Source organism: Mobula hypostoma, chromosome 18 (assembly GCF_963921235.1).
Source record: "Mobula hypostoma chromosome 18, sMobHyp1.1, whole genome shotgun sequence".
NCBI classification, from domain to species: Eukaryota; Metazoa; Chordata; class Chondrichthyes; order Myliobatiformes; family Myliobatidae; genus Mobula; species Mobula hypostoma.
Genome location: NC_086114.1, coordinates 35,073,227 through 35,089,213, shown reverse-complemented (window position 1 = coordinate 35,089,213; position 15,987 = coordinate 35,073,227). Strand labels below are relative to the sequence as shown.

The 15,987-nt window shown below is 42.3% G+C and overlaps 1 protein-coding gene across 2 annotated transcripts in view; it reads left to right on the top strand.

Annotated features, from left to right (window-relative positions):
* The first annotated feature begins 415 nt into the window (after positions 1-415).
* Positions 416-15,987, top strand: part of LOC134358454 (paladin-like) — a 292,622-nt gene continuing 277,050 nt past the window's right edge. The window contains exon 1 of one of the 2 annotated variants that reach the window (XM_063070694.1): positions 416-861. The gene's annotated coding sequence lies outside the window, so the exon portion shown is untranslated. Of the gene's footprint in view, positions 862-1,030; positions 1,308-15,987 lie in introns of those variants that run through there. The other variant, XM_063070693.1, reaches the window with a different exon arrangement.

Genomic DNA, 15,987 nt, shown 5'->3' with positions numbered 1-15,987 from the left:
AAATGATGGATGTAGACGCGAAACAGCATGTCAGTTTCACCCACAGATGCTGCCTGGATCGCGATTCAGCATCTGCAGACTCTTGTGTCATCAGCCAATGCAGATGGACTTACTCTGTGGGAGAAGGAACAATTCATTGGGTTTTGTCATTACAGCGCGTACACCGTGGCTTTAAAATCCCATGCTGTTCCGAAACTCTCCGCGTAACTCAGATTGTTGATAACAGATGATCAAATCCCCTTCACCCTAATCACTTACACATTGAGAGCCCCGAAACCATATTCCAAGAAAACTTCCTGGTCAACACTCCTCCCTCCCTCAGACACCCGCGCCAAAGGGAAAAAAAAACGAATTTGTCATTAATTTATGGGAGTTTACTGTGCCAATAGTGGCCCCTGTGCCTTGATTACAATCTTTAGAGGGTGGTGTTCGGAGCTGTTTTCAAGAAGTTTGAGGACTGTTATATGAATTCAAGTTCTTTCTGTCGAAATTACAATGATCATTTTCACTGGCGATCTCCCAGGAATGAGTAAATATGTAAAATTTCAGGCTGACGCTAACACGCTGTTGCATGTAGTCATCTCATCAGTAGTTGATTTGAGAAATACTGAGCGACTCTCCGGCTGCACCATTCCGTTTTTTTTAAACAACATTCAGTGAAAGTTACACAATTGCAACATCCGAGAGCTGATCTTCCTGTGCTTAGAGAGCTGCTGGCAGCAGACCTCGGCAGGACCGACCGTGCAGTTAAAAGAAATCAGATCAAACCGGCTTCGCGCTCAAACTATTCAAAACAGGAAAGGGGCGAGCTAACTGATAATTTGATAGCGAAAACCTTCAAAGTTCAAGAAAACAGTAGCGGTAAGTATTAACACAGAGCGGCTCTCTCTGCTTGAAGTATTGAGAACTTGATTTAACTGGGGCAGACCGTACTGTGGTCTGATTGGCTGTTGCTAGGAGCCAGCGTATGATTGGCAGGGCCGTGGATTGGCAAGGGCACGCCCTCACATTCTCCGGTGTTGAGTTTTGCCTGATCACTTCGCGCGCGTGTTTGTGTGTGTGTGTGTGTGTGCGTGTTTGTGTGTGTGTGTGCACGGTGGGAGCGGATGACAGGGTGTACCGACTACCTGGTGTTGATGAAAGCATCTGGATTTTACCATGACCACCTCTTCACAATCATAGGCGTCCTGGCTGGGATTCCGCCGAGATGCTGTAAGGCTGTGCGTGCCTCTTCAGATCTGAAATCTTTTCAACGTGTCCACTTTTGTTAAAGGAATTGAATGTTTGCTGCCAAGTCAGTAGCTCAGGTAACGAATTTTCCCCTTATTTCTCCTCCAGTTGCTGATTAAGCTGGCGAAGTTGATTTGTTTAAGACTGAGTAACGGCAACTTCCATTCAGGGTTGTATGCAGAAAAAAGGGAAGTAGTTAATATATGAATCGTTTCATCTTCAAAGCAAAGGGTGTTGCTCAAGAGCTGGTATGAATACTGGTATGATTGTGTTTAGTCTGAAGTCTGTTTGTAAGTCCAGCTGGCTAGCTGATCAACAAAACGGAGAAGGTGTCAGTTTGTTGCATCTGGTCTGAACTTGGTGGATCTGAAACAAATTTGAGCGTGATATCCATATGTGACACTGAGGGAGTGCTGTACTGTGAGAACTGCCAGCTCATGGTGAGACTTTAAACCAAGGCATCGTTTACCCTCTCGGGTGAGCTCAGCATCCGACTGGTGCCCTTCCCGCAACCAGAGTCATTAGAGAACAGTTTTTTTTCCAAAGTAAAATACTGCAGGTACTGAAAATCAGAAATAAAACTTGGTACTGTTGATACTCAGGTGGTATCTGTGTGTGTGTGTGTGTGTGAGAGAGAGAGAGAGAGAGAGAGCGTAACAGTTATTAAGGTTGATCCTTTTTATCAAATCCAGGAAAAGTCAGAAATTAAACCAGCTTTAAGTTGCAGAAATGGAGGCGAGACGGAGAGAATTGAAGGACGAGTCTGTGTCGTGACAGAGAGTGGGAGTGATTACATGACACAAGTGGTGGCAGTGCTTGTTAAAGAGATAGTACAGATACATCTGGAGGAAGTGTTATAGCACAGGAGCAGACTTTTCAGTCCATGGTCTGTGCCAAACACAATGCCAAATTCAACTAAATCCCTCCATGATCCACCCCCCCCCGTGCATATTCGTATTTCTATCTAAACGTTTCTTGAAAGCCACCATCATCTCTGCTTCCACCACCATCAGCTTTGCAGCCTGGTCGAGGCACCCAGGTAAAACACTTGCCCTGCACATCTCTTTTAAATTTTATCACCTCTCACCTTAAATGCATTTCAGTAGCATTTGACATTTCTACGCTAGGAGAAAGACTCTGCTTACCCTCTCTATGCCTCTCATAATGTTATGCCTATCAGGTTTCCCCTCAGTCTCCGATGCACCAGAGAAAACAGCCCAAGTTTGTCCACCATCCAGACCTTGCTCTCTTCTCACTGCTGCCATCAGGAAGGAGGTACAGGAGCCTCAGGACCCACACCACCAGGTTCAGTGTTCTATGGTTCTACGGTTATTACCCCTCAACCATCAGCCTCCTGAACCAGAGGGGACAACTTCACTCATGCCAACTCTGAACTGTTCCTACAACTTACGGACCCACTTTCGAGGATTCTTCATCTCATGGTCTCCATATCTATTGCTTATTTACAGTTTATTGTCTTTTGTGCATTGGTTGTTTGTCTGCCTTGTGTACGGTTTTTCATTGGTTCTATGGAGTTTCTTTGTGTGCGCTCAGAGTGCCCACAAGAAGACGAATCTCAGGGTTATCTGTGGTGACATATGGGTATTTTGATAGTAAATTTATTTCGAACTTTGAAATAAGTCTAATCCAAGCAGGATTCTGGTAAACCTGTTTTGTACCCTTTTAGAGTAAGAGAAAACAAATTAACTCTCAGATGTCATGAGAAGCAACTTGTGTGGAAATACGAGACAGGCTGATTATATGACATTGTTAAATTCAATATTGTGTTTGAAAGGTTGTAATATGCCATATTGGAAAAGAGGGTGCTGCTCTGTGAGTTTGCATTGAGCTTTGTCGGCACGAAGACAGAAGTTTCAACCTTGTGGGGTTTTGCTGTGCAAACAAGACTGTCATCTTTACCTACACTGAAACAGTAAATGATTTATATTATTTTTTCCTGTGAAATACTTTGAGCATCCTGACGTCAAGAAAGGCTCTATGCAAATGTGAAATTTTATTTTTGCAAATTAGCGCAGTTACAAAAAAGATGTCTTACTTCTTTTTTAAATTCCTGATTGCTGTCCTTGTCACCACACGTTAATAGGATTAAGATCAGGCATCACAATTGCCACTAGTGTTGATATTAGTTCACTTGGGTGACATTGGTCAAGTTAGGTCAGTGCCCCGAGGAAGCAAAGGAGCGGGATGTACAGGGAGAGGGGTCAAAAACTAGGAAAGTACAACCCAAAATGAACTCAAGATAACAAAAGTATGTAGGTGCTTATCCAGGCTCCAGAAACAGGATGTGCAGATACCACTAATGTTGCATAAATGAGACACTAACTTTACAAGAGAGATAAACAGGAAGAGCTTCTCATGTAGTTTTTCATGTAGAGTGAATGCTCACGTATTTTCAGAATATAGTTTTAAAGCCTGTGCACATTTTAATGCACTTTTGTATTACATCTTTTATTGATTTTCTTTGTTAAAAAAGTTCTTTGGTCTTTGTGGTGAATGTATATGCAGTGCCAATAGGTAAAAAGGTTCCAGGAATTTAACCCAGCAGCATAAAGGGACATTTTTACAAGTCACAGTGGTATGTAACATGAAGACAAACTTGCAGCCTCTGTTATTCCCATATGCCTGTTGCCTTTGTCCTTGTAAATAGCAAGGTCATAGTTTTCAGATATTGCTGTCAAAGGAGCCTTAGTGAGTTGCTGTATTGAGTCACACAAAATGCTGGAGGAACTCACAGTCATAGTCATAGTCATAGTCATAGTCATAGTCATACTTTATTGATCCCGGGGGAAATTGGTTTTCGTTACAGTTGCACCATAAATAATTAAGTAGTAATAAAACCATAAATAATTAAATAGTAATATGTAAATTATGCCAGGAAATAAGTCTAGGGCCAGCCTATTGGCTCAGGGTGTCTGACCCTCCAAGGGAGGAGTTGTAAATTTTGATGGCTACAGGCAGGAATGACTTCCTATGATGCTCTGTGTTGCATCTTGGTGGAATGAGTCTCTGGCTGAATGTACTCCTGTACCCAACCAGTACATTATGCAGTGGATGGGAGATATTGTCCAAGATGGCATGCAACTTGGACAGCAGGCCGGGCAGCATTTATGGAAAAGAGTAAACAGTCGATGTTTTGGGCCAAAACTCTTATTCAGGACTTAAGGATTTTGAGTGTGTTGCTTTGGATCTCCAGCATCTGCAGATTTTCTGGTGTTTGTGGTGCTGCATTGAGTACTCACAACAGCCATAACATGCCATGGTAGTTGGAGTAGATATTTGGTGTGGTGGTTGGATAGGCAGTCAAATGGTCTACTTTGTCTTCAATGATGTCAAATTTATTGTTGGAGTTACACAGCTAGGGAAGTGGAGAGCTTTCTGCACATTTTGGGTCTTTTAGATGGTGGAAAAGCTTTAGCATGTCAAGAGGTGAAGTATTTCAGGTTGAAGTGAATACTCTCATAGCCACAGTTTTATGTGCCTGCATTGATTAGGTTTCTGGTCAATCTGACCAACATGGCACTAATGATTGGGACTTGGCAGTGGTATCACTGTTTAATGTTGGCAGTCGTAGGAGCAGGTGTTTGGACTCTCTCGTGTGGGAGATGATGTCATTAGCATGTAAATGGGCCATTTAACACCCCCCCCCACTAACCAGTGAACTCCTATCTATATTAATCCCATTTTGCAGCACTAGTCCTGTAACCCTCAGTGCTAGACAAGACAGATGCTATCTTTCCACCTCTTTCCATCACTCTCTGTGACATTCCAGGTATTTGCCACTCTCTGGGAGAAAAATATCCCCATCAGATTCTTTTTAAATCTTGTACCCCTTACCTGTATTCTGTGTCCTCTCATTCACCTCTGATAAAGAAAAAGGATTCCTGTAGTCTCTCCTATCATAGCCCTTATAATTTTATGCACCTCTTCATGCCCATTTTAATCTGCTCTGCTCCAGGGAAAACTGACTAGTCTCTCCAGTCTTTTCTCATAATTAAAATACTTCATCCCAGGCAATACCTTGGTGAATTTCTTTTGCATCCTCTTCAGTGCCATCACATCTTCCCTATAGTGTGGTGACCAGAAATGTGTGCAGTGCTCCAGCAGAGTTTGACCAATGTCTTTTCAAATTGGAGCCCAGCTGCTCTTTTCTTGTATTTAATGCCCCAAGTAATGAAGGCTAACTTCCCTTATTAACTACCTTATCTACCTGTGCTGGATCTTTGGCTTTGCAAACCAAGGTCCCTCTTTCCTCAATTCTCCCTTTGATTTTTCAGTATCAACCCAAGGACTAGCCTCGAGCTACAGACTGTTGTGGCCCCTGCTTGTATGGATATCTGATCCTGAGACCCACCAACCTATGTCCTTGCTGCTCCTCCCCCGGAGCGCCTGCCATCTTGATGTCACGTCTGTTTCACATATCTTAGCGCAAAGTACAGGAGAGAGACCTAGACTCTGGCCTGAACTGTAACTTCTCCACCATCCCTATCCTGTCCTCCTAACTCCACTCTCTGTCCTCGAAACCATCCCTATGAATTAAAGAAAAACAACTAAATCTGAGCTGCAATCTTGACAGAGACTGCAGATCAGCACCATCTTGACTGGAAGTACTACTTTCAGCAAGTTGATGATCTTTCAGCGGCAGTTGGTGCTTGCCTTACTTTGTGCCTGTAGATTTTGCGGAGGTTGCTGATATGCATCTGAACTTTGACAAGCACCATGCAGTCCTTTTCCAAACTTTCTTGGCAAACACACAATCCAGAAACAGGCAGACGATCATCTCATCTGCTATGTAGCTATTTTGAAGGCAGCATGTCGTGGGAGTTTGACGCCAATTGTGCAGGAAGGTTGTGATTGATAGAATCTCTCCCACTGCCAGTTAAGCAAGGTCTTGGTGCTTATTGAGAGTTCTGGTGTTGACTTTAACAATCTCTTTCGGAAACCAACAGACTATGTCCTTTCCCTACAGATCCTCTGGTACGTTCCATGCTGACCACTGCCCGGTGGTCTTGTGGTTAGAGGTGATTTCTGCAGAAACTTTTCTATGAAGGACAGTTAAGCTTTGCAGTGGTGAGGCTAAGGACATCCTTTGCAGCACTGGGGGCGGGTGGAATCTCGATGACATTTGGTGATTGCATACTCTGATTCCACATGCACACACACCATCAGAAGGAGATGGAGGCTGGGCGTGTTTTCCCCTTTCCTTCCGTGGAGAAAATCTAGAGCCAAGCGTCTACGATGAAGTGCCCTTGGGTCATGGTCAAACTGGATCTCCCTCATTTTGCTTCTGGTTACAAGCTCTTGTGTGCTGAACTTCACCTACTTTGAGAAAGGTGTCATACAGCTGAGTTTTTGCATTCTATTAAAACAGATTGGCTAACAGATTTTAACATGCACTTGACAGATAATGCCTGTTTGTGCAAATGTTTGCTTGATTTCTGTATTATGCAACAGCAGTAAGAGAAATAATTTGCAGTTGAGCTCATTTTGTGATCACAGGACACCGTATTGCTCTTCACAGCTAATAAAGTACATGAAATTTTGATTGGCAGACAGCATTGTACTGTGTGGTCCCACCAAAAGGCAAAATAATAATCCATTGTATTGGTGATGGTTGACAAATTAGTATTGTTCAGCAGACTGAGAAGATTACCTTGTATTTCAAAATAATGCCATGGAATCATTTAGGCTGCGTTGAGAAAGCAGACGGAGTCTTGCTTTAATGCTTCATCTTGAAGACTCAGGCTTGGATAGTGCCAAACTATATTCAGTTGTCAGCTGAGATTTTCTAAAGAGTTTCCGTAGTTGGGTTTCAGTCTATAAATGGGTTAGGCAGACATGTAGTTGTTATGACTGAACTGAGACCAGTTAGCAGAAAGTGTGAAATATAGGGACTCTTTGCACAATTGTACTTGGAGTAATTATATTAGTGTTGCATTTGCATATTTTAGTATCAGAACTGCTTTGGCATTTCTATTGGATCTTGAGTCCAGGATCACATGGCTCTATTCTTCTCGTGTCCTGGCAAGATTAACTGCTCAGTTATCTTATTTCCTGTTTGTGGGATCTTACTGTGTGAAGTGAGTTGTCATGCAAAACAGCAATGGCCTGCACTACAAAAAATAATTTACTGCTTGTTACCTATTCATGAGTTTATGGTAAAGATGATGCTCATGCTACTTAATTGTTAAATATACGTAGTTAAGTATATTACTCACTGCCCTTCTCAGATCACTGTATCTGTGCTGTGGCATGTCCATTACTGCAGCAATTTAGCATTTTAGAAAGAGATGAAAATAATTACTTTCACATTGACTTGAAACACAACAACCATAATCGGCACCGGTTTATAAAGTCTAAAACTGAAATGGGTGGAGGAGATGGTTAAAAGTCACAGTTATAGATGAATATCAATACCTTGCGTTTCAGCATCTGACCTTAAAAAATGATAAACACAAGAGGTTTTGCAGATACTGGAGATCTGAAGTAACACACACAAAATGCTGGAGGAAATCAGTAGGTCAGGCAGCATCTACGGAAAGGAATAAAGAGTTGCCGTTTCTGGGGAGACCCATCATCAAGACCCAAAAAGATGAGCCCATGTAAAAAGAATGAATGGTTAGCCAGGTGGCTGCTCTGTATTTGTATTCAAAGGAACACTACTGCATGTAGGGTGAGCAACACACACACACAACACTGGAGGAACTCAGCTAGTCAGGCAACATCTAAGGAGGGGAATAAACAGCCAACAGTTTGGACTGAGATTCTTCATCAGGACTGGAAAGGAAGGGGGCAGACACCAGAATAAGAAGGTTGGGAAGAGGGGAAGAAGTTGTCGGTTGAGGAGGAAGGTGGGTAGGTCGAAGGGGGGAATGAGGTAAGAGTCTGGGAGGTGATAGGTGGAAGAGGTAAAGGGCTGAAAAAGAAGGAATCTGATAGGAGAGGAGAGTGGACCATGGGAAAAAAAGGAACGAGGAAGGGAACCAGAGGGAGGTGAAGGGCAGGTGAGGGGAAGAGAAGGGGTAAGGGGATAACAAGAATGAAGAATGGAAAAAGAGAGAAGGATGGATGGGGGAAAATTCTTGGTTGAAATGCCGACTGTTTGTTCCCTCTATATATGCTGCCTGACTTCCTGAGTTCTTCCAGCATTTTGTATGCTTTGTTCAAGATTTCCAGCACCTCTAGAATCTGGTAATTGTGCACGTAGGACGAGGTTTATTTTTAATTTGATATTGTTTGCGTTTGAAGTTCAAAGTAAGTTTTATTATCCAAGTACATATACACCATAGTACATGTCAAAGTACATGTCACCATATACAACCCTAAGATTGATTTTCTTGTGGGAATACTCATAACAGAACCAATGAAAGATTGCCCAGCTAGGGCATTCAACTAGAGTGCAGAAAACACAAACTCTGCAAATACAAAAAGAAGAAATAATAGTAATAAATAAATAAACAATAAATACCAAGATGAAGATGAAGATGAAGCGTGCTTGAAAGTGAGTGCATAGGTTGTGAGAACATTATTATCCATCCTTAATTACTCCTGCATTGAGAGGGTAATTAACAATTCGCCCTGTTAGTGAATCTGGAGTTACACTAAGGTCAGACTAGATAAGGGTTTACAGATTTCCTTCCCTGAATAACATGAGTGAATCAAATGGGTTGTCTTAATGCTGTGTAAGTAACTTCTTGGTTACTCTAACTGGGAGAGGGGGGGGGGGGGATGAGGTAAGAAGCTGGTTTTCAATTCAAATCCTAGTTTTATTTCATTACTTGAATGTAAATTCTCCTGTTGCCAAGGTGGGATTTGAGATCATGAAAGGAAGAGACTTCATAAGATGAAATTTGGAACAAGATGCTGGAAGAAATCAGAGGGTCAAGCAGCAAATCTAAGAATAAAAGGTGCAAATTGACATTCTGAGTCAAGACCCTGAATCAGGGTTGAGAGAGAAAAGGAAAGGTTGCCAGCATATAGCAGTACGGGAATGGGCGTGTGGGGATAGAGGCTGGTAGGTGGTTGGTGCAACCAGATGGGGAGTGGATATTCCCTATTAAAGGGATGTGGGCGTGGTGGGGGAGAGTAAACCTAGGTGAACCAGACAGTCAGAAGCTGTTTCTATTCAAGTGCCACCAATAAATAACGCTAATCACTCTAGGTCCTGCAGGACTACTTCCAAAGGTCATATTCACTCGTCTGCTCTCCAAGATCATTTGGTAATCACACAACGTTGTTTTGACTGGGTCACACAACTTGGGAAGATCCTAAGTTTGAACTCTGTGTTGAGTCCCCTAATCTTTAGATAGGATTGAAGTAAGGGAAAATGTCACTCTGTCAGACCTGGTTGCTTTCTCATATCTCATAGTTAAGTACCCTACTCTTTAAATTCAAATCTATTTGGGGTCACTTTTAAGATTCAAAAGCTAATCTCAGTTTATAATAGTACATTTCTTTAATCTATGTTTCTCAGCCTCCCTTGTTCTCCTCAAGAAAACTTGCTATTTTCTGACCTCTCCTTGAAGCTGGATCTCACTGCCAAGGGTTCTGATCAGTTCTTGGCTGCTGTGCAAGCACTTTAGAGCACAGCAGCCTGGAAGCGGCTGAATATTGGGTAGCGTCACTGCTCTCACTATGGTCCAACCATGAAGAGGCCTGTCTTGGAGGGTTTTCCAAACACAGCATGGGGTTTCATCATTTGCACTCTATTTTTCATCTACATGTAATTTCTACCGCTGACAAAGCTTAGCCCTCAACTTGCTAATTGTGAAAGCCCATCGGTAGTATTTCAGGGATGGAATACTAAGTACTATAATGTACACCACAGCTAAGTTGCCATTCAAGTATGTCATTAGACGATCAGGTAGCATCTGTACTTGGGTAAGCTTGGTCTGGTACACTGCTGGTCATTCAGTGTTATAGGGTATGATAGATACACCTAATGGAAACAGTGTCATTGCCTCACCAGGTCTGCGGCATCAAGCACCCTTTACACTGGAGTTCCCAGCCTGGGAGTCCACAGACCCCTCCGTTATAGGCAGAAAAAAGGTTTGGAACCCCAATTTACACTAACCCTACATCAATCTCATCTTATTCACTGTACTTTCCATCAATTTCCCATGCCTCCAGATTCTAGTACTATAACCAGGAGCAATTTACAGTGGCCGAGTAACCTACCCAACCTGCATGCTTTAGGAATGTGGAAGGAAACCCAGTGATTATAGGGAGAATGTGAATACCACACAAAAGCATTACTGGTGGTTTGAATTGAACCAGGGTCACTGGTGTTGTGAGACAGCTGCTCTTCTACTTGAATCACGGTAGCATCCAACTAAGTTCTCCATAAGAGATTTGGTGGCAAATTAATCTGAAGCAGTTAATGTGAAACACCTTAGAACATTTTGTCACATTAAATAAATGTAAGTTGTCTTTGTTACAGTAACCAGGCTTAACAAAGAGTCCCTGTCACGTCACCATTGACTTGAACTGCAGTGTACATTTTTCACATTAGTCTTTTCTTGGATGGACTGTTTGCACTTCAGTGAGACTAGGGTAAAACGTTCTGTTTTGTTTCTTAGATGTCATTTGATTACGCAGAGCGATCAGTATGAGTTGTCAATCAACACATCAAGCACAATGGGAGCACATGTAGAACTAGAGAGGAAATGAGTATGTCATTTTGGTGACTGCAGTTGTTTGCACTTAAGAGATGACTGAGATTTGCATTTATACAACAATTAAATTTGCCGATGACATTAGATTGATTGGCCTAATCTCAAACAATAACGAGGTGCAGACGTCCCACCTCTCCCGGAAGATCCGGGAGTCTCCCGCATATCGATAGTGGCTCCCTGACGCCCGGAAATTATATACAATATCCCGGAAATAGATTTTTTTGAGAGGGAGAGGGAGCATCCTGATTGGTCTCTCTTCATGCTAAGAGTGGTTCCCAACCACTAGGCCGTGAGGAAACAATATGATTTAGCGATATGAAACGATATGAGTCATTTGCACCTTTCCTCATTCACTGTCACGCACTGTTGAACTTGAACGCTCGTGAGGTCATTACGCACACGTCATCCATGTCAGCGCGGGAAAAAGATCGACTCCTCGAGCTTGTAAATGACGACGGGCTGAGAAGTATGTTTGACATAACATCTCTGCCGGCATTCTGGATCAAAGTCAAGGCTAAATATCCTGAGATAGCCACGGAAGCACTGAAAACATTGCTCCCATTTCCAACATCATATCGCTGCGAAGCGGAGCTTTCTGCGATGAATGTAACAAAAACTAAATTGCGGAATAGACTGGACATAAGGAACCCCCTTCGAGTATCGCTGTCTCCCATCACCCCTTGATAGGACTGTCTTGTCGCAGGAAAACAAGCCCAGGGCTCCCACTGATTCAGCGATATTGGTGTGTTGCAATGATTTTATATGTTCATATATAAACACTATGTGTTTAATATCCAAACGTTACTTAAAATGTTATGATGCTATTTACTTATCACCTATATTCCGGTCGTGATTAACACCCCCCACACCCTCACGCCCAACCCCTGGTCGGCCAGTCCGCAAGAATATTGTCAATATTAAACCGGTCTGCAGTGCAAAAAATGTTGGGGACCCCTGCTAAGTAGACCTATCAGTTTTCTCTGTGGGAGGGCTTTACAGTTGACCTCAAAAATAATGACAGTGTTGCTCGCTGCACTGTTTGCAACAGTGACTTTTCTATTGCCCATGGTGGGTTAAAATGTAAAAGACATGTTGAGGTGAGTTTAACAGGTGTCATTACAGCATAGCTAACTTATTTAAACTAGCTGGCTAGCTGCTAAGGAGCTAGGCTATTGATGTCCTACGTGATGAGGCCAAACTCCCTGTAGACTTGCTTGAAGTTGTAATAGAATAAACATGATAATATAATATAATATAAGTACATATTTTAATGTCACATTTGCTGCATATACCCAACTTGGTTTATAGATTAGACAAAATCACTAAACAAAGTATTACATACACCCTTAGAGGTTGAGGGGGTGGGGGGGATATGGTGTTGCGGGGGGGGGGTGCTACCTCCCTGAAATGGTGGTGATACCTTCCTGAAATGAGTTTTGGCAGGGTGGGATGTCTGGAGGTGGCATACAGGGAAGAAGTCATCTCCTTGACAGAGTAGTGTCAAGAAAACAACCTCTCCCTCAATGTCGCAAAAACAAAGGAGCTGGTTGTGGATTACAGGAGGAATGGAGATGGGCTAACCCCTACTGAATCAATGGATCTGGGGTTGAGAGGGGTAACCAGCTTTAAGTTCCTCGGCATCCACATCAGCAAGGACTTCACGTGGTCTGTACACACCAGCTGTTTGGTGAAAAAGGCACAACAGCACCTCTTTCACCTCAGACGGTTGAGGAAGTTTGGTATGGGCCCCCAAATCCTAAGAACTTTCCACGGGGGCACAATTGAGAGCATCCTGACCGGCTGCATCACTGCCTGGTCTGGGAACTGTACCTCCCTTAATCGCAGGACTCTGCAGAGAGTGGTGCAGACAGCCCAGTGCATCCGTAGTTGTGAACTTCCCATGATTCAGGACATTTACGACGACAGGTGTGTAAAAAGGGCCCAAAGGATCACTGGGAACCCGTGTCACCCCAACCACAATCTATTCCAGCTGCTACCATGTGGGAAATGACACAGCAGCAAAAAAACCAGGACCAATAGGCTCCGGGACAGCTTCCTCCATCAGGCCATCAGACTGATTAACCAATGCTGACTTGAGTGTATTTCTATCTTACATTGACTGTTCTATTTATTATAAATTACTATGATTGCACATTGCACATTTAGATGGAGACTTAATGTGAAGATTTTTACTCCTCATGTATGCAAAGGATGTAAGAAGTAAAGTCAATTCAATTCAACCTTTTGTAGCCAAAACACTTCACAACCTACGAATTATATTCTACAGTGGAACCAGTGCTTTAATCTCAGAAACTTGGTTGCTAATTTGTTTTTAGCTATTAGCCACAGACAATAATGCAACAACATTTGGCATATTGTGCAGGCCCTCCCCAGGGTTCTGTTCCAGGGATCAATTCGTAACCCGATGGTTCAGAATTCAAAGTGTGGCTGCAAACTGAGTCTCCAGAGCAGCAAAACATATCTTGGCCCTGCGGCGGAAAGCACAGCCATCCCGGTGGTCTTCCAAGTGCTTATTTTATATGTACAGTCTGTCCATAAGTTGTATGTTGTGAGTTCAAACTCTGGAGAGGCTCTGTAATTTTTTTTATGTGCTGCTGGTTAAAAGGAGAGTTAGCTAGTACAGCTCCAGGAAAATAAAGAAATGGGATAGCAGTAGGTCAACAGGCCCCACCGGCCTGCTCCTGCTTCAGTATGGTTGTGGCAGGGTCTATGCTGGCTTCGACTCCTCTTCTGTGTCACTTTTCCAAAACCCTCCAATCCTCAATCTTTCAAATATTTATATTCACCTTAAATATACCTAATGATTTGTGTTGTGTATTTAATATTTCAGTAATATTTGAGTAATATTGTAAATATATTGTTTGTTTAAGCATTCTTTGCTTGCTTACATAATTCATTATGGGTAATATGTAAAAGACCATGAATAGCATACATTATCATGTCAACACATCATAAGTGTGTAATCATTTATCCCCAGCTCTGTGGTTTTCTTTCAATTAGTTTTACGTTCTATAGTTACAAAACATACCAGTGGTGATGAGTAAGTTTTTCAGTTCAGCACACTTTCTTCGTAACAGGAGATCAACGGTCGAGTTTTTTTTTAAAGAAAAGCAGAAACAGGTGAAATTCACGGGAACATAAATACTGAGTACCAGGTGATAATAATTAATAAATAAAAATAGAGAGGGCTGGTTGCTTTGGAAAGATAGATACATTTGATTGCACAAAAGATAACTGGGTGACGTCTATAGAATAAATTGAGCAGTGTTTTGAAGCAAATGAAGCAGCCAATGACAAACAAGTACCAAAGTTGCTGAGTGCAGTAGATGGAAAGGCATACAGTTTGCTTAGAAGTTTAACTGTTGCTACCAAACCAGCCGAAGTGAGCTTTGCTGATATCGTGAAAGTAATGCCGGAACATTTAGAATTGAAACTATTGCTGACTGCAGAACACTTTAGTTTTCATAAGTGGCATCAAAAGGAAAGGGAGTCCATTTCAACTTATGTGGCTGATTGTCTGTCTGAGCATTGTCAGTTCGGTGATTGGTATAACGATGCACTGAGAGATTGTTTAGTTTGTGTAATCTTACAAGAAAACAACTCCTAACTGAAGTATAACCCACATTTAAAAGAGCAGTTGAAATCACTGCGTCAATGGAAACAGCAGAGACATAACTGAGTTGCAGTCAGAATGAAAGTGAATATGAAAAAAATTGCAGCGTCTAGAAGGAGACTTGCCTGGCGGAACAAATTGTGTTACTGAGTTCCTCCAGCATCTTGTATGTATTGCCTTAGATTTCCAGCATCTGTAGATTTTCCTGTGTTTGAGATACAAACAATATGCCTTATACCAGAAATGAACAGCATATTAATTGAAATGGAATTAGACATTGGCTCAGCTGCCTCAGTCAATTCCACAAAATTGGTTTGAATGGCACTTCAAAGATACTAAACTGAAGCCCGCAAAAGTGCAACCAAGAACACTTGTGGGAATTACATTCAACAGCCAACAAGCCAAATTGTGCTTTTATGTAGTAAAAACAGAAGGGCCAGTATTGTGGGGTCATGATTGGCTGAGAAGGCTCCAGCATGATTGGAGATCCATCCACCATTTGAATGCCATTTTCCTAGCCATCGAGTCAACTGAAAGTGAATTAAGAAAGATACTGAATGTTAGCACATCGGTGGCATTGGAAAACTCAAAACATATCAAGGTTAAAATAGTGTTAAATGAAATTGCCACACCTAAGTTTTACAAATCTAGTCTGGTTCTTTATACAATCCATGAAAATGTAGCCAGTGAGCAAGATCGCAAGTGTGCTGTAGAAAGTCTTTGCAAGATTGAGTGGAGCCCATGGGCAACACCAGTGGACCCAGTAGCCAAGTAGAATGGGTCTGTCAGGATCTATGGTGATTTTAAGGTCACCATCAACCAAGTACTGCACATAGATCAATGCCCACTGCTCAGGATAGAGGGTATCTTGGCAAACCTTTTGGAAGGACAACACTTCAGTAAAGTGGACCTAGCTGATTGCCTACCTGAAGATGGACATGGAAAAAGAGTCCAAGATGTTTCTCATCATAAACATACACAAAAGGCTTTATGGCTTTTATAGGCTTATTTTTGGAACAGCATCTGCACCCGCACTCTGGCAGAAATCTTTGGACCAGGTGCTGCAATGCTGACTAGGCATTCAGTGTTGCCTGGATGACATCATTGTTTACTGGTAAGGATGACAAGGAACATCTCCAAAATTTCAAAACAGTGTTAGAATGATTAGAAGGTTATGGGCTGAAAGTACAATGCAACAAGTGTGAATTCTTTAAATCACTTACTGTGGTCACTCCATTGACGCACAAGGATTATACAGGTGTGCTGAGAAAATTCAAGCGGTGGTGGATGCACCAAGGCCAAAGGATGTGTCACAGTCCTGGTTCTTTTTAGGATTTGTTAATTACTATAACAGACTCCCGCCAAATGTGGCTACTGTGCTCCACCCCTTGAACTCATTATGACCGATAGTGAAGAAATGGCAATGGACAA